Source organism: Lynx rufus, unplaced genomic scaffold (assembly GCF_022079265.1).
Source record: "Lynx rufus isolate CCGP_SWC_20201006 ecotype Redwood Valley unplaced genomic scaffold, mLynRuf1.p SCAF_7, whole genome shotgun sequence".
Lineage (NCBI taxonomy): Eukaryota > Metazoa > Chordata > Mammalia > Carnivora > Felidae > Lynx > Lynx rufus.
The window spans coordinates 100,156,086-100,175,223 of record NW_025814889.1 but is presented as its reverse complement, the minus strand read 5'-3'; the positions used below and the strand labels follow the sequence as shown (position 1 = coordinate 100,175,223).

The following is a 19,138-nucleotide window of genomic DNA, read 5'->3' as shown; positions in this document are numbered from 1 at the left end:
TGAGGCAGCTTTTTCTTAACATTTTCTAGTAAAAGCACTTAGTATTATTGTCTTCAGATCTAACCATCATCCTAAAGTTCTCTTCACAATTTCTCTCAAGAGACTTTCATACCTTCAAAATAAGATCCTAAGATCTGCCTTTAACCTCTCTGAGGTAAACAAGCAAATAATTTTCCTGTCTTAGGTAGGATGTAGATTATGACTCTAAGGACACTAAAGTAACAACTTATTTTCTGTTGACAGAAACTGTGCTACACTACAGAACCAAGTAGGTGCATCCAATGGAATTACTGCAGTTTATTGCTTTTCCTTTTATCTGCTCACATTTACTAGTTCATTCTGAGACTCTGTTTTAATATGTAGGAAGCCAATGCTAAATACCTTAAAGGAAAAAAACAGTCAACAGTGAAAGAAAAAAATTTTTTTCAAGTTCATGGAAGTCACTGAAGGATTTAAAAAGAATGTCATGTTCTGATTTACAATTTCTTAAATGCTTATTTCTGAGAGACTGCAAACACGGGAGGGGCAGAGAGAGAGAGAGAGAGAGAGAGAGAGAGAGAGGGAAAGACAGAATCCGAAGGAGGCTCTAGGCTCTGAGCTGTCAGCCCAGAGCCCAACATGGGGCTTGACCTCATGAACTGCATGAACCACAGGAACCGTGAGATGGTGACCTGAGCCGAAGTCAGAAGCTTAACCAACTGAGCCACCAAGGCGAGGCGCCCCTGATTTACATTTTTAAAACTATGCTGTTTCTGTTGTGTGAATAGAAAGGCGATGCCATAGGAGGGCTATGGCAATCATCCCAAGGAAAGATGATAAGACAAAAATCAGTAGGACTGGGGCACCTGGGTGGTTCAGTTGGTTAAGTGTTTGGCTCTGGATTTCTTCAGCTCAGGTCATGATCTCATGGTTTGTGAGTTCAAGCCCAGTGCTGGGCTCTGGGCTGACAGTGTGGAGCCCTGCTTGGGATTTCCTCTCTCTGTCTCTGTCTCTGTCTCTGTCTCTCTCAGAATAAATAAATAAACAAAAAAAATCAGTAGGATTGATGATGACTTCAATATAGAAAGCAGGAAATGTGAAATTATCAAGGATTTCTGAAATGAGCAGCTGGAGGAAAAAGCTAAAAGAGAAGTGGAGGGGAAGGAAAGATTCAAAGTTCAGTTTCAGCCATGTTCAAATTCAGATGTTTCCATAATGAAAATATCAGAAAAAAACACTCAGATAATGCCCTCTGGAACCCAAAGAGAGGTGTGGGCTGGAGTGGGGAAAATAAGAGAACAATCCAGTTTGCAAATGTGCTCCTGCATTTGTTGTTTAATCAAAGTGCTTTCAATTTCATTTAGAATCTTCAAAAATTATTGTTCAGTCTTGTAGAAATGAAGATGTGCCTTATTTGTAAGGTTGCTGTGAAATGTCTGCCATCTGGTGGACATAAATAAATATAAATTTAGATGTAAATTTTTCTCATCCAATGGAATAGAAACATTACTGCCAAGTTGACCAACATAAGTCTTTCTAACATCACTGTCTTGCTAACAAACATTTACATCTTTGAATTTCTCATTAGGGAAAACATTTAAACCTAAATCACATCAAAGTATACAGTACTGGAAAGATTTATAAGAGGAATCCTTAGTTTGATAAAATATTAAAACCAAACACACGTATAATTCCAAAAACTGGATTTTCTAAGAACTACCTTGGAAAAAAATGTAGCCTTTTGGCTCTTTAACAAAAAATAAATTAATATTTATCTTTCCCCCAGATCACAGTCAGTGGGTGCTGGGGAGCTGGCTTCCATAGGCTCATGAGAGCTGACTGTGCACATCTCTTCCCAACTCTAAGTTCAGTGATTTCAGGTTGGTAACTTGAAACTGGCCATGGTGGGGGTATTTTTGCTACAGAAATCAGGAGATACTTGAAATCAGAGTTGTTGGCTTTTTGTTTTTGCTTTTATTTCAGAAAATCAGTTTAGCAGCATACTATACATACCTCTGTTCTCCCTTGAGTCTACCAATTAAAAAAAAAAAAGCATTCCATGAAGCGGTTAAAAACTTTAAGTTTCTACTTAAATACACATTTCCAAATTTTGGAACACTATGGAATTTTTTAGGAAATACTATTTGAGTTCTATATTTTTCTTTTAGTTGGAGGAGACCAGAGTGAACTTTTAAAAGGTTATTCATTATTAAAATTATTGCATAAAGGTAATAGATCTCAACTTGTTGTAGTCTTTACCAGTCCTGGCATTTGGATTCCTTGTACTGACGATCGTCAGCTAATAGGAGTGATGATTAACTACATAGCTCCAAAATTGGGACCAGAAACCTAATGCTCTATATGCTTTGAGACCTTCCTTTTAGAGGGGTGAACTCAAAGGATAGAAGTTCTTATTTGTCTGATGACTCAGAAACAGTCCCTCTGATATTTTCTGAGAGCACTGTGATCAGCTTACCTTTGCCTCAGGTGACATTGCCTTAAAGAGGCGTTTTAAACCATAAATGTGAGGTAATTCATTTCTTACAATCCAATCTCTTGTTAACACATAAGGACAACTCCTACACATAAAGCTATTGGACCAGGGTCTTTATGTTCAGGTCCTCTACCATGCCATTTTCTAAAATGGGATTTTCAGACCTTGTGAATTCCATAAACCCTCAGATCAAAGAAAAAGCAGCTTTCTGCTTTCTGAAACAGAAATGAATAGGCCTGTTTCATGTCAGCTGAGGTTCAATATGGCAGAGAAATTCTGTTCAGTGGAAGAATTCATAGGGTCTTTCGATTAGCCTTCAGTGGTAACAAGTGATAGTATTTCATAATAGGTGCAAATGGATTGAGACGGGGATTTGAACAGAAAGGGTATTTGAGTTGGATCATGTTATGAGGCAATGGAGATGTCCAGCATTACTGGTCATTAAAAATAACAATTAGAGGGGTGCCTGGTTGGCTCAGTGTGCAACTCTTGATCTTAGAGGTGTGAGTTCGAGCCCTCTGTTGGGTGTAGAAATTGCTTAAAAATAAAATCTTAAAAAAAATTTTTTTAAGTAGTAATTAGAAAAGTTTTACCAATGTAACGCATTCCCACCAAGTAGCTTCAACTTTCACTTTCTTGAGGACAGCAATTTTGGTATCTCCTACACCTAGCATAAAACCTCAAAAGATATTTGTTTGTTATGCAGGTAAAAGTGAATGCATTGTTAATTTAATGCCTATTTTCCCCCAGGAGACTGCAAGTTCCATTAGTTCAGGGATCATATCTGTCTTATAAACACTGTATCCTCAGTGCTGGCATATAGTAGGGAATTTATACATATTGATTGAATGAACTAAAAGAATATAGATATTAGGTATGATACATAGATACTGGATCCAATGCAGATACATTTAAATTTGTTTTCCAGGTATTCTGGCTTATCAGAATGCCATTTTGTCTTTTATAGGTGATTATATAAAAGCAACTAGGAGGCCTAATTTAACCATCTCATGATATACAGGATTCTGATTTTGCAGGGTCTGAATTTAGTGTAATAAGGAAATTTTCTTAGTTTCCTCATGTCAGACACTAGTTGAGGAAAAAACAATTTACCCACAATGTTCTTGGAGTAACTCTTCCTACTTTTTTTTTAATGTTTATTTTTGAGAGGGAGGGGGAGGGGGAGAGGAAAGGAGGGAGGGGGAGAGAGAGAGAGAGAGGGGGGAAGAGAGAGGGAGAGAAGGAGGGAGAGAGGGAGAGAGAATGTGAATGGGGAAAGGGCAGAAAGAGAGGGGGATAGAGGATCCAAAGTGGGCTCTATGCTGACAGCAGGGAGCCTGATATAGGGTTCTAACTCACAAACCGGGAGATCATGAGCTGAGCCAAAGTTGCCCACTTAACCTACTGAGCCACCCAGGTACCCCCTCCTACTCTCCTTTAGAGAACATGAGATCTGTGGTTCCCCTCAGTTACTCAAACCATTGTGCTTTCCTTCCCTTTTCTTTTCACAGACTGAAGGAACCTGATCTCCACCTCATGTCTAAGACTCTCCATGAGACTTTCTTTGAAAACTGTCAAATTAAACAACTGGTATGTTTTTGCAATACAAAATGTTACCCATTCAACCCTAGGGATAACAGGGAGTAAAAGCCATAATTATAATAATCCAATTAAAAGTGGGCAAAAAATCTAAATAGACATTTTTCTAAAGAAGATACATGAAAGGCCAACAAGTACATGAAAAGATGTTCAACAGCATTAATCATTAAGGAAATGCAAATGAAAACCACAATGAGATCTCTCCTCAAGCTTGTTAGAATAGCTATCACCAAAAAGACAAGAGATAACAAATGCTGGCAAGGATGTGGGAAAAGGGGAAACCTTGTGCTCTGTTGGTGAGACTGTAAACTGCTACAACCACTATGAAAAACAGTATGGAGATTTCTCAAAAAATTAAAAATAGAAATACCATTTGATCAAGCAATTTCACTTCTGGGAATATATCGAAAGAAACAAAAACACTAACTCAAAAGGATATCTGTACCCCTATGTTCATCATAGCATTGTTTGCAATAGCCAAGATATGGAAACAACCTAAGTGTCCATCAGTAGATGAATGGATAAAGAAACTGTGGTATCTATATACAACAGAATTGTATTTAGCCATAAAAATGAGGGAATCCTGCCATTTGGGACAACATGGGTGGACCTTGAGGACATTATGTTATGGGAAATTAGTCAGACAGATTAAGACAAACACTGTAAGGGAGTGCCTGAGTGGCTCAGTTGGTTAAGCATCCAACTTCGGCCCTGGTCACGATCTCCTGGTTCATGAGTTCAAGAACCTGTGTCGGGCTCTGTGCTGACAGCTCAGAGCTGGAGCCTGCTATGTATCCTGTCTCTCTCTCAGCCCCTTCCCTGCTCTCACTCTGTCTCTGTCTCTCTCTCTCCAAAATAAACATTAAAAATATTTTTTAAAAAAGACAAATACTGAAAGACCTCACTTACATGCAGAATCTTTTTAAAAAATCAAACACATAAAAAAAAAAAAAAGATCATATTTGTGGTTACCAGAGGCAGGGAGTAACGAGAGGGGAATTGAAGGAAGATGGTCCAGTTATAAGATAAATTAGTACTAGGGATGTGACATACAGCATGCTGACTATAGTCAACATGGCTGTATGATAGATGGGAAAATTGTTCAAAGAGTTCTTATCACCAAGGGAAAAAAATTTTTTTTTTTTACTTTCTCCTTTTATTTTATGTATATAAGATGATGGATGCTAACTAAACTTATTGCAGTAATAATTTAATAACATAATCTTTATGCTATAACCTTAAACTTATACAGTGATGTTATGTCAAATATATCTCAATAAAACTGTAAGAAAAAAGAGTCCCTGAGTACAAGCCTTTCTTAAGACAGATGTCCTAAGCAGGAATTACATGAATCTCTGGATGCAATCAGATAGTAAAAACCAATACTCCATGCTAAAAGGTACTACTTCCTTTTCATTTTGTGAAAAGGAAAAAGCACAAGGGCAAGTAAATACTTGAGCCATATAGAGTAGAAGAAACAAGAACTTTGAAACTGTACAGAACCTGGTTTTAAATGTCATTCTCGTTTGCCCTTGAGAAAGTTACTGAGCCTCTTTGCACCTTGATTTCTCTTATGAAAATCCAATTAAAAATATCTAAGTGTGGTTGTGAGGATCAACTGACACAATTTAGCATAATAAAGAACACATACAAATCATTCAATAAACATGTATCACTTTATTACAGATGTCTTTGTGATATATGGACCACAGAAAAGCTACAGATGTCTACAAAGAAACTCTACAGAGAATTAAAATACTGAGTGCATCTTCCCCTTTGTGTTTATATTGTAAAGAGACAATATAAAGCCAGTCCAGCTCTCACCACCATTTTCTAACATCCTACTATCTATTACCTTTTCAGTTCTTGTAAGTACTATAAAATTAGTTTCCCCTTGAGGATAGCCACTTATATGCCTAATAACCACAATCTTCTAATATGTGTTCGGTTCCAGTTCTTGTAAGTGCTACCAAATTAGTTCCCCCTTGAGTATGCTACTTATCTGCCTAATAGGTAGAGAACTGAACACACCATTTTGCCTCACACAAACCGTTCCTCTTTCTGACTTCCTGATTCCTGTGAATAACATCAAACATTTCCCAGTAACTCGTGCTTGAAGCTCTAATCATTTTTTTTCACAACCATTTCTCCCTCACCACCACTTAACTGATCATAGTTCCCACAGTATTTTCAAACTCTATTTCTACCTATTTCCTCTTCTAGGGTCACCATCCTAGTTCAGGCCTCCAACCCGGTTTTCTTGCCTCAAGTCCCTTTTCGCCATCAAATTCTTTTCATCTCTAGTTCCCAAATAAATCTTAAGCAAATAATGCTTCTATCATTGAACCTGTTTTACCCCATTACCTCTGCCTCTGCTGAAACACCTCTGGTGGCTCCTCATTGCTTACCAAACTCTAGGCTTTCAACCCCTTCCACAAGATGACCCCTTACTACCTTTCTGACCTTATCTTTAATTACTCTATTATTTGCATCCATCTTGCCTCTTCCCAAGAAGCCCCTGTGCCTTTTTACCTTCATACATCTATTATTGTTTCTCATACTTTGAAAAACCTACAATCTCATTTCACCTGTCCAACTCATGTCACTCTTTAAGGCCAAACCAAATGCCATCTCTCTAGCAAGTGAAATAGATTTACAGAAAATTCATTTTAAAATCGATGAATTTGTTTAATTCATTAAACACATACAATGAAATAAAATTCTACCCTGAAGGATTAGGTTTGTTCCTGGCAACAAGATTAAGAATAAAATGAAATCATTAGAAAATTAGTGTGGGGGTTTGACTAGTTAGACAAAAATAGAGGCCAGGAGTCTTTATTTTGGCAAGAAGAACGGAGGGTTAGAAATGGGGGACTGAGCTGGAGCCAGAATAGACTATGATGGGTCATGATTACCAGTAAGTTGGTGAGAGCAGTTAGGCCAGTATTGGTTATAATAGCATAGACTCGTCTGAGAGTGTGAAAAGTTGTGCATAAATGCAAATTATGTGAAAATGGATTGCTACCACACTTACAAGTTAGGTTCGCTTATGGCCAGCAGTTCTCAAAATGTGGTCTGTGGACGACATGAACTCCCTGAAAACCTTTCAAGTAACCGCAGGGTCAAAACTATTTACAAAATAATACTAAGACATTACTTGCCTTTCAAACTGTGTTGACATTTGTACTATAATACGAAGGCAATGGTGGTAAAATTGCTGGTGCCTTAACAGAAATCATCGCAGTGATACCAGCCTATACTGATAGCCATTGCATTCTTCACTGCTATATACTCACAAAGAAAAAAAAAGTTTCATTTAATAATATGCTTGATAAAATAGCAATAATTACTCATTTTATTTCACATGAACTACTAATTCCATGTCTTTTAAAAATTCTATGATACAAAATGCATACAGCATTCCTGCTGCATACCTAGGCACAATGGTTGTCCTGAGGACAAGGATTTATGTGATTCAGTTGTGAGTTGAACAAGCCATTTTTTTAATATGGAACACCATTTTTACTTGAAAGAATGACAGACAAACTACAGTTATTCAGACTTGGGTATTTGGCAGATATTGTCTCAAAACTTAGTGAAGTCTGTCACTTCAATGAAAACAAACTGCAGCATTTGTTGTTAAAGATAAAATTTGAGCTTTCAAGAGAAATTCAGAATTTTGGGAAACTTGTATCCATCCATGAGTTTAACAATTTCCTAATTCTTTTATTTATTTATTATTATTATTTTTAAAATTTTTGTTTAATGTTTATTTATTTTTGACAGAGAGAAAGAGAGAGAGACAGAGCATGAGCGGGGGAGGGGCAGAGAGAGAGGGAGACACAGAATCGGAAGCAGGCTCCAGGCTCCAAGCTGTTAGCACAGACCTTGACACGGGGCTCAAACTCATGGACTGTGAGATCATGACCTGAGCTGAAGTCGGACACCCAACCGACTGAGCCACCTAGGCACCCTGACAATTTCCTAATTCTTAAGGACTTTTCTGATGAGATCAGTGACAATGGTAATAAATGTGAGTTTTTGAGAATTCAAAATGAGATGTATCAGAATTTGGAAGATACGTATACCTCAGTGAACCACTATTTTCCAAATGACCAATGCATGATGTTACAAAATAATGCATAGTTCCATTCAAAGTTCAAGATACCCCATTATACATCAGTGGATTTTAATGTTACAGTATACAAATGTCCATCCATACAGCTTCAGATTCCACATTGCTACTAATCTTTAAGAAACTATCACTTGTAGGGTTTTGGAGGTGTGATATCAAAGAAGAATATTCACAATTATCTTTTTAAAAAAACTATTAAAATTCTCCTTCCTTCTCCAATTACATATGTGTATGAGACTGGATTCTCTAAATTTAATTCAACTAAAACAACATATCAGAACAGATTAAATATAGAAGTAGATATAAGAATTGAGTTGTCCTGTATTTGCTCTGTGGCAACCCCGCTCAGAAGGTAGCCTCATTTTGGAAGTAAAACGTTCGCTGATGTTAATAGTACTCTCTTGTTTAAATAGTAACAATCATAATGTACCGAACAAGAATGATTTTAGATTTTCAGAAAGTAGAGTTCACCAACAGGCAGGGGAAGATTCACCAACAGAAGGAAGATTGAGCTCACCTCCTCCCATGGACACACACCAAGGCAACAACTACATGTAATGCAACTCATTGTGAAAATGACCTGAAGACTAGCAGAATGGACCTTCCACAGGTAAAGTCATAAAGAGAAGGCCATATCAGGGGCACCTGGGTGGCTCAGTCAGTTAAGCGTCCAACTTTGGCTCAGGTCATGATCTCACAGTTCGTGAGTCCAAGCCCTGAGTTGGGTTCTGTGCTCAGAGCATCTCTCGGCCCCTTCCCTGCTTGTGCTCTCCCTCTCTCAAAAATAAATAAACATTGAAAATAAATTTTAAAAAAAGAATTAATACCTATTCTTCTCAAACTATTCTAAAAATAGAAGAGGAAGGCCTGCTTCCAAATTCATTCTACCAGAACCAAAGTACAAAAAAACAAAATTACAAACCAATATTCCTGATGAACATAGATGCAAAAATCCTCAAAATATTATCAAACTGAATTTAAAAATATATTAGTGGGGGCGCTTGGGTGGCTCAGTCGGTTAAGTGTCCGACTTTGGCTCAGGTCATGATTTCATGGTTCGTGGGTTCGAGCCCCGCATCAGGCTCTGTGCTGAATGCTTGCTCAGAGCCTGGAGCCTGCTTCAGATTCTGTGTCTCCTTCTCTCTCTGCCCCTCCTCCACTTGCACTCTGTCTCACTCTGTCTTTCAAAAATAAATAAATGTAAAAAAAATAAAAATAAAAAAATAAAAATACATTAGTGTGTTAACTAACTGGAATTAAAATTAAAACTGAAAAAAAAAATACATTGAAAGAATCATTCAGGATGTCCAGTGTATGCAAGGATGACTCAATATCAGCAAACCAATCAATGTGATACATCACATTAACAAAATGAAGGATAAAAATCATATGATCATTGTAATAAATGCAGAAAAAACATCTGACAACATTCACATTCATGATAAAAACTTTCACAAAATGGGTTTAGAGGGAACATACCTCAACATAATAAAAGCCATATATGACAAACCCATAGCTAACATCATACTCAATGGTGAAAGGCTGGAAGTGTTTTCTCTAAGATAGGAATAAGACAAGGATGTCTACTCTCATTGCTTTTACTGAACATAGTACTGGAAGTCCTAGCCACAAAAATCAAACAAGAAAAAGAAATAAAAAGCATCCAAACTATTAGGGGAAAGTCAAACTGTCATTATTTGCAGATGACATGACACAGTATGTAGAAAACCCTAAAGACTCCACCAAAAGACTATTAGAACTAATAAATAAATTCAGGAAAGTTGCAGGATACAAAATCAATTATACAGAAGTCTGTTGAATTTCTATACACTAATAGAAAAAGAAATAAAGAAAATAATCCCGTTTATAATTACACCAAAAAGAATAATATACCTAGGAATAAATGTAACTAAGAAGGTGAAAGATCTGCACTCTGAAAACTATAAAACATTGATGAAAAAAATTGAAAAATGACACAAATGAAAAGATATGCTCATTGACTGGAATAATTAATACTGTTCAAATGTCCATACTTACCCAAAACAATCAACAGATTCAGTGCTATCTTCATCAAAATACCAATAATATTTTTTTCACAGAACTAAAAGAAGTAATCCTAAAGTTTGTATGGAACTGTGCAAAGAAGACATTGAATTGCCAAAGCAATCTTGAGAAAGAAAGAGCAAAGCTGAAGGTATCACAATCCCAGATTTCAAACGATACAACAAAGCTATAGTAATAAAAACAGCATGGTATTGGTACAAAAATAGACACATAGATCAAGAGAACAGAAAGCCCAGAAATAAACACATGCTTATATTGTCAATTAATTTATGACAAATGTGACAAGAATATACAACGGGGAAAAGACAGTATCTTCAATAAATAGTGTTGTCAAAACTGAACAGATACATGCAAAAGAATGAAATGGGACCACTTTTTTATGCTGAACATGAAAATAAATTCAAAATGGATTAAAGACCTAAATGTAAGACCTGATACCATAAAACTCCTCAAGGAAAACATAGACAGTAAACTATTAGACACTGGCCTTAGCACTATTTTTCTAGATCTGTCCCCTCAAGTAAGGGAAATAAAAGCAAAAATTAAAAATTGGGACTACATCAAATTAAAAACTTTTTTTTTTTTTTGCACAGTGAGGGAAATGATCAACAAAATGATAAGGCAACCTACTGAAAGACAATATATTTGCAAATGATATACTCAATAGGAGGTTAATATTCAAAACACATTCTCAGCACACACATACAACTCAACACACACATAAAAGCAAATAATCCAATTTTAAAAATGGGCAGAGGATTTGCATAGACATTCTTACAAAGAAGACATGCAGGAAGCCAACAGACACATGAAAAGATGCTCAACATCACTAATAATCAGGGAATTGCAAATCAAAACTACAGTGAGGAGGGTGCCTGAGTGGCTCAGTCAGTTGAGTGTCTGACTCTTGATTTCGGCTCAGGTCATGATCTTGTGGCTGTGGAATTGAGCCCTGAGTCAGGCTCCATGCTGGTCATGGAGTTTGCTTAAGATTCTCTCTCTCAGGGGCGCCTGGGTGGCTCAGTCGGTTAAGCAGCCGACTTCGGCTCAGTTCATGATCTCGTGGTCCGTGAGTTCGAGCCCCGCGTCGGGCTCTGTGCTGACAGCTCAGAGCCTGGAGCCTGTTTCAGATTCTGTGTTTCCCTCTCTCTGACCCTCCCCCATTCATGCTCTGTCTCTCTCTGTCTCAAAAATAAATAAAAGTTAAAAAAAAATTAAAAAAAAAAGACTCTCTCTCTCATCCTCTGCCCCTCTCCCCAACTCCCCCGTGTTCTCTCTCTCTAAAATAAAAACAAACAAATAAAACACAGTGAGGTATTACCTCACACCAGTCTGTTTGTGGGACTGTTAATGGTGCAACCACTATGGAAACAGTACAGAGTTACCTCAAAAAATTAAAAACAGAAATATCATACAACCCAGTAATTCCACTTCTGGGTATTTAGCTGAAGAAACAAAAAGACTAATTCAAAAAGATACATGCAGCTCTGCATATTACAGCACTATTTACAATAGTCAAGATGTGCAAGGAACCTAAGTGTCCACAGATAGATGAATGGATAAAGAAGATGTGATAAACATACACAATGGGGGCACCTGGGTGGCTTATCGGTTAAGCGTCTGACTTCAGCTGAGGTCATGATCTCATGGCTCAGGGTTCTAGCCCCGTGTCAGGCTCTAAGCTGACAGCTCAGAGCCTGGAGCTTGCTTCAAATTCTTTGTCTCCCTCTCTCTCTGCCCCTCCCCAACTTGTGCTGTCTCTATCTGTCTCTGGCTCTCAAAAATAAATAAACGTTAAAAAAAAAAAAACATACACAATTGATTATGGATTACTAGTCAGCCACAAGAAAGAATGAAATCTTGCCATTCACAACAACATGGATGGACATAGAGGGTTTTATGCTGAGTAAAATAAGTCAGACAGAGAAAGACAAGTATTACACGATTTTACTTACATGTGAAATCTAAAAAACAAAACAAACAAACAGAAAGAGACTCATATAATGTAAAGAACAACTGGGGGGTGCCAGAGGGGAAGGGATTATGGGATAGGTGAAATAGTGGAAGAGAACTAAGAGGTACAAACTGCCAGGGGGTCTGCGTGGCTCAATTGGTTGAGTGTCCAACTTCGGCTCAGGTCATGACCTCACAGCTCGTGAGTTTGATCCTGCATTGGGCTCTGTGCTGATGGCTCAGAGCCTGGAGCCTGTTTTGGATTTCTGTGTGTGTCTCTCTCTCCCCCTTCTCCACTCATGCTCTATCGCTCTCTCTCAAAAATAAATATTGAAAAATTTAAAAACAGGTACAAATTTCCAGTTATAAGTCACAGAAATGGAAAGTACAGCACAGGGAATATCATCGATAAGATTGTAATAACTTTGTATGGTGAAAGACAGCAACTAAACTGATTGTGGTGAGGATTTTGTAATGTACATAATTGTCAAACACTGTATTGTATACATGAAACTAATATTGTATATCAATTATACTTCAATTAAAATTAAAAAAAGAACTGAGCTGTCCTCTATAAAGCCAGCCATTAAAGGGATTTGCAAAAGTGTAAAACCAATAGTACTCACTAAATTATTTTGGAAAATACATTTAATAAAAAAATGTTATTTATGTTAAAATATAATGGGTATTGTAATTTTTAAAGGAATCAAAAAAATTTTTTAAGTAGGCTTCACACACCCAGCACAGACAACGCGGGGCCTGAACTCATGACCCTGAGATCAAGACCTGAGCTGAGATCAAGAGTCAGACACCTAACTGAATGAGCTACCTAGGCACCCCAGAAATCGATCAATTTCTTTTTAAAGTTTTATTTATTTATTTTGAAGTTGGGGGGAGGGAGAGGCAAAGACAGAGGGCAATAGAGAATCCCAAATAGGCTCTGTGCTACCAGTGCAGAGCCTGATCTGGGGCTTGAACCCATGAACTGTGAGATCATGACCTGAGCCAAAACCGAGAGTCAGATGCTTAACCAACTGAGCCACCCAGGTGCCCCAGGAATGAATTAATTTTTTAAAAATCCTGCTATAATTTCTAACACGATAAATATCAACAAATTTAATTCATATAAACAAAAGCTCTTTGGAATTTTCCATAATTTTTTAACATTAAACATTTAAGAACTGCTGCTCTTGACAGCTGCCCAGGGCAGCCTTCTTAGGACTGTTAGGAAACAGAGGTTAAGGAATGGATAGCTCCCCTGTTTAAGTGGCTGTGTGTTTTGGTTCAGAAATTGTTCAAATCTGTCTTGGGCCAAAGTAGAAGAGAATCTAAGGTCAGATGAAGTTAGGATTACCTGCATCCCCTGGTTTATTGATGTCTATTCCAAACTTTAGCTTTATTTTGTCAGAGTTCTGATATCCTCACCTCAACGTAGCCTCTCAAGGACAGACTGGCAATACAACTAGATTAATAGAACTCCTAGGTCTGTTCTTACGAATCATACCCTTCCTAGTTAAGAAAACGACAGTTATCTTCACCATTGTTAGGTAATCACGTGGTCTAAGCTCATAATCTAGATCATCCACTAGGATGCAAGTGGAGAATGTGGGCTGCAAGAAACTGGGGTGCTTATTTTGCTTTAGAGGAGGAGAAATTGGTGAAGTATGGAATAGATATAGAAAATGAAGAGAAGCTTCAGTTTTATGATCTTGATGGTGGGGAGGAGACCCAAGAAGAGATTGGATAATGTTTACAGGGCTTTAGGAATGAGATTTCATAAACAACCCTAAATTTAGTTTCCTGTATGCAAGAGTTTCCCTGATATAAGTTGGATTAGACCTTGGGGATTGCTTCAATTTGATGAATGAGCATCTGTTTAAATGGTTTGTAGATGGTTTAAGTGGTTTGTACATGGCTAAAGTACAGTGAAAGAGATGAAGCACTAGGAAAATGGAAAATATAGTTTATGTGGAAGGGAAGGTTCCATTATAAAATGGAAGGTTATATTATTGCTATTGGGGGAATTCAGTAATGAAAAGGAAAAATGATCTAATTATTTGTCTTGATAGTAGGCAATGGTCCTGTCAATTAGACTAAGTCAATAAAGGAAAAAGTAAATGTTGACCTAACAGGCAAAAAGACACTGACAAAAACAGGATAGAAATGGGAAAGAGGGTCTAATCTTTCATGAGAACAGACCAAATTAGGGTTGAGTTGTAGCAAATTTCCAGGTGTAAAAAGCACTCTAAGTGCAGACTCTGTGGTGGTCACTGGCCTATTTTCTCTCAGATTCATCATTCCCAGGCTCTCCCTTGCTCTACACTCTGAATCACAGGATATGGCCAGGTTAAACCATATTTCCCAGTATCCGTTTGCCAACTGTCACTAGTTAGTTTCAGCAAATAGAAGGTAGTAGTGGGAGATCAGAAGGGAAAATGAGGGAGAAGCATCTTACCACTAGGAAAAAGGCACAGGAAACCATCATATACAACAACACTTGTCACTTGGAAGGCTGCCAGTTTTTTTTTTTTTAATTTTTTTTTTCAACATTTATTTATTTTTGGGACAGAGAGAGACAGAGCATGAACGGGGGAGGGGCAGAGAGAGAGGGAGACACAGAATCGGAAACAGGCTCCAGGCTCTGAGCCATCAGCCCAGAGCCTGACGCGGGGCTCGAACTCATGGACCGCGAGATCGTGACCTGGCTGAAGTCGGACGCTTAACCGACTGCGCCACCCAGGCGCCCCGAAGGCTGCCAGTGTTGAGTGGACTCAGAAAAAGATAGTTCCTGAGTACAATTACTCTTCATTTATGGACCTGAGAAACTAAAAGAAACAAGTTATCTGCCTCCAACATACCCAACATTCAATGGTGGCACAGATTTAGTATAATACTTATAAACATTACAGTTCAAAAAGGGGGAAAATGAAAGGTAAAAAGAAGTCCTTGGTCCATAACATTTTGAAATACAACTAGGTAAATGTTGGGAGTTCCTTGATTAGGTTCTTTGTCTTTGGGATAATCCTCCATGGCTCTTGATTCTGCCCTCTGGGTTCAGCCCTCTGAGTCATCTTTCCTTTTTTATGTAAGGTAGCATGTTTACACATCAGTAGGTTTATCAGCCTATTTCCTGCCAGTAAAATTTGGGGGGGTCTGGCAGCCTCCTTTTGTTTTATAATTCTGTCTTTCTCATTCCAAACTGGCATTGTTTTTGCTGAAATAAGTTCCTCAAGAACTTGATGGGTCTTCATGTATTTCAGTGAGGTTTACTCCATTAGACAAAGACCACACGAGCTATAGTTTGTTTCAAAATAACCTCATCTCTATCTTTGGCTCCTGCTGAGAGCCTAGGGCTGAGAAATAGCATCTTTAAACTTCTTAGAGGCCAAGAGGTTTGATTGAGAAGATGTGAGGCACACCCTTCTACTGAAAAAGCCCTTTGTGTGATTAAAGACCTTGTCCTTTGATCTCTTTCAGGTTTTAACAAAAGGTTGTGGACTTATTCCCTGGGAATTTTCTCTAGAGTAAGCTTTCCTTTTTTTTTTTTTTTTTTAAGTTTATTTATTTGAGAGAGACAGAGACAGTGTGAATAGGGGAGGAGTAGACAGAGAGGGAGGGAGGGAAGGAGAGAGAGAGAGAGAGAGAGAGAGAGAGAGAGAATCCCAAGCAGGCTCCCCACTGCCTGCATACAGCCTGACATGGGGCTTGAACCCATGAAACCATGAGATCATGACCTGAACTGAAACCTGGATGCTTAACCAACTGAGCCACCCAGGCATCCCTAGAACAAGCTTTCCTGATAGTGTTCAGAATCCATTTCCTAGTGTTAATATTTTTACCATCTGGGGAGGATGAAGATTTTCAAAATTATCGAGTCCTGATCCCTTTTTGTTTAATAGTTCTTCCCTAAACTGTCTCTCTTTTCTTGAATTTTACTCTTACGTAGCAAGAATAAACCAGTAGTCACCTTCAACACTTTGCTTGGAAATCTCCTTAACTGTATAATCAAATTCATCATTTACAAGTTCTGCTTTCAACATAACGGCAGGAGGTAATTTTACTAAGTTGTCTGCAACTAGGATTCCCTTTCCCCTAGTTTCCAATAACATGTTCCTCATTTCCTTCTGAGTTCTCAATGTTAATGTCCTCATTTTCATATTTCTACTGATAATCTGTTCATGCTTTATCATGCTTTTCAACATTCTTCCAGCCTCCACCCACTGCTCAGTTCCTAAACCATGGACATATTTTTAGGTATTTGTTACAAGAGCACCCCACTTCTAGATACCAAAATCTGTATATTTTATATTTATGTGCAACAAATCCCATAAATTTAGCAGCTTAAAACAATACACTTTATTATCTCTGTTTCTGTGTGGGTTAAGAGCCCAGGCACACCTTAGTTGGGGTTTCCACTTTTGGGTCTCTCCTGGTTACACCGAATGTTTGGGTGGGCTCTGTTCCCATTTGGAGGCTCAAGCAAAGAAGAATCTGCTTCCAGATTCTCTGAGATTTTTGGCAGAATCCATTTCCTTGCAGCTGTAGGACTCGGGGCTTTAGATGTTTTTTGCTGGCTGCCATCCAGAGGCTGTTTTCAGTTTCTAGAGGCCACCTGAGTTTCTTGCCACATGGTCCTCTCCATAGGCAGTTCACAACACAGCAGCTTGCTTCATCAAAGCCAGCAGGAAAATGAGAAAGAACAATTCTGCTACTAAGATGGATTCTTACATAATGTAACATAATGATGAGAGTGATGTATCCCACCACATCTATGATATTATAATATAATATAATTATGGGAATAATATCCTATCACCTTTGCCAAATTATATTGGTTCAAAGCAATTTACAGGCTCCATCTTATGAAAATTAATAAAGGGAAACCTCACTAAAGTGAACTTGGGATAATAGAAGGAAAAGCTGGAATGGGAAGCCATACCACTTAGTGTCAATTATAGAAAGAATTGTCAATTACAGATCCCTGAAACAAGCACTCTCAACAGGCAAGAATCATTAATCACAGGCCCCAAGAGGGAAAGATGTACATTGCATCTGCTACAAGAAACTAACTACCCCTGTAACCCTGCCAATGAGAAACTGCCACTACCCTAGACTCGTGCTTTTCTCCAATGGATTTTTGTTCAAAAACAAACCCTCCCAATGTCCTCCTTTTCCATAAAATAACATTCTTTGCCTTTGTTAGACAATCAATAGTTTTGCTATAACTTGCCGGTCCTGAATTGCAATTCTGTTTTTCCAAAATAAATCCATTTTTGGCTGGCAAAATACCTTTTATTTTTAAGGTTTACAACCTATATTTAGGGGTAGGAGCTTAAAGAAGGACATTAATATTGGAAGACAGAGACCACTGGGAGCTACCTTAGGGTCTATCTGCCACACACACATAATTTCTCAGGACTATTTTTAATGACGCAATGCTAAAACTTCACTGAAAAGAGCACACAAAGGAATTCCAAGATGCAGTATCTCTCCTCCATAGAAGCAGAACTTGCCCTGGGTATTAGATTGGGCTAGGCTGGTAAGTGGAGTTCAATTAGTTTCTGTTGTAGACAGAGCATTTTATCAAGTATGAACCTGGCAGATCTTGACAACTCAGAAAGAGCAACAGAAGTAATTGAATATAAAGGAGAAAACTGTTGGGGCACCTGGGTGGCGCAGTCGGTTAAGCGTCCGACTTCAGCCAGGTCACGATCTCGCGGTCCGTGAGTTCGAGCCCCGCGTCAGGCTCTGGGCTGATGGCTCAGAGCCTGGAGCCTGTTTCCGATTCTGTGTCTCCCTCTCTCTCTGCCCCTCCCCCGTTCATGCTCTGTCTCTCTCTGTCCCAAAAATAAACGTTGAAAAAAAAATTTTTTAAAAATAAAGGAGAAAACTGTTAAAGAACATTTATCACACACACACACACAAAAAACCTAGTTTCTTCAGTTATCTCTATTTCCATGGTGTCTGTCACCTCAAGTGGTAGCCACCACTCATTCTACTTTGCTAGAATGACTATCATTCCCTTTACTTTGGTCATTTGTCAAATCATAAAGATGAAATCAGATGACTGTCAGGTCACATGTTGGCTAGGGATGGAATTACAAAGAAAGGAAAATCATGACACTTGGGGAAATAGTTATGAGGAAGGAAAACCAATGGAGGACTTAAGAAAAGGACTTGAGTCAGAGTCATCTGACACCATGGCTAGCACACTGAATTTTTAAAATTCTCACATAAAACTTCTAAAATGGTTACCTTAAGATTATACTGGCTAAATAGTCAGGGTTGTTTCCTTTACTTAAAATTGGGTTAGTGTTCTTTGAAATGTCTAAAGAAATAGGGCTACCATTGGTTGAATGTATTGTATGTACAGGCCACAATTTCACAACATTTTTATGGGATAGATGCTATTTTCAATCCTTTCTCCTAAGTATGGGGAAATTGTTCATCTCAGTTAGGATGTTGAGTAACTTGCCCAAGGTCACACAACAAGTAAATGAGACAGCCAAGATGCCAGAGCATACCTGCTGACTCTGAAGTTAAAGCCTTTAGCCACTGCATTACAGTGTTGCCTCAGGCTTCAAGATAGAGGAATCTCAAAAAAGTTTTTAATATTTAAAAATAATTTAAGTTTTTCCGTACCTCATTTTAGTCTATCTTAAACTAGTGAACTTAAAATTTGTTTTTCTTCTGGAAGATGCAAACTAATCTGTAGTGACAGAAAGCACATCAGTGGTTACTGGAGGATGGGAGAGGGTTGGGAGGGCCAGGAGACAGGAAGAAGGAAATACAAAGTGGCACAAAAAATTTTTAGGAATGATAAGTATGTTCACTATTTTGAACTATGGTAGCGATAGTTCACAGTTGAATACATGTCAAAACTTATCAAATCATACTTTAAATTGTACAGTTTA

The 19,138-nt window shown here is 38.0% G+C and overlaps 1 long non-coding RNA gene across 1 annotated transcript in view; it reads right to left on the bottom strand.

Annotated features, from left to right (window-relative positions):
- Nucleotides 1-1,305: 1,305 nt before the first annotated feature.
- The window catches only part of LOC124502643 (uncharacterized), a 32,118-nt gene continuing 14,285 nt past the window's right edge, over nt 1,306-19,138 (bottom strand). Inside the window, exon 4 of the long non-coding RNA XR_006959963.1 lies at nt 1,306-1,422. This is a non-coding gene — a long non-coding RNA (uncharacterized LOC124502643). The remainder of the gene's footprint in view (nt 1,423-19,138) is intronic.